Source organism: Octopus bimaculoides, chromosome 25 (genome assembly GCF_001194135.2).
Source record: "Octopus bimaculoides isolate UCB-OBI-ISO-001 chromosome 25, ASM119413v2, whole genome shotgun sequence".
NCBI lineage: Eukaryota > Metazoa > Mollusca > Cephalopoda > Octopoda > Octopodidae > Octopus > Octopus bimaculoides.
In genome coordinates this window covers 31,676,369-31,677,071 of record NC_069005.1, presented here as the reverse complement: position 1 = coordinate 31,677,071, position 703 = coordinate 31,676,369, and positions in this window count along the sequence as shown.

Here is a 703-nt window from a genome sequence, read left to right as displayed (position 1 = left end):
ATATATATATATATATATATATATATATATATATGTATACATACACACATACACACACACACACCTCCGCATATATATAAGCATACACATATATCTATCTAGCTATAATACACACACAGACTTCTCTTCCCATGGCACATATCTCTATAAATTAGGTAACAATAACAGATTATTTATATGTGTGAGGCTGTGTGTTGCTGTCATAGAGTCTCTTGTAAACAACAGTCACCTGACCAACATTGCTTGAGTCATTTCCATTTTTAAAAAATGTTCAGCGGTGACAAATTGGAGATAAATACATTTTAAAGCTACATGAACCAAAATAGAAATACCTAACAAATCTATAATTCTTTGTCATCATTGCCCAAAGTTGGATTAGATACTTTAATCCTTTTAGTTTTTAATTAAAGTACACACACACACACACATATGTATGCATATATATATATATGTGTGTGTATATATGTGTGTGTGTGTGTGTGTGTGTGTGTGTGTGTGTATAACTTAGCGGTTCGGCAAAAGAGATCGATAGAATAAGTATTAGGCTTCCAAAGAATAAGTCCTGGGGTCGATTTGCTTGACTAAAAAGGTGGTGCTCCAGCATGGCCGCAGTCAAATGACTGAAACAAGTAAAAGAGTAAAAGAGTAAAAGAGTATATATATATATATATATATATAGACACACACAAACACACACACATAC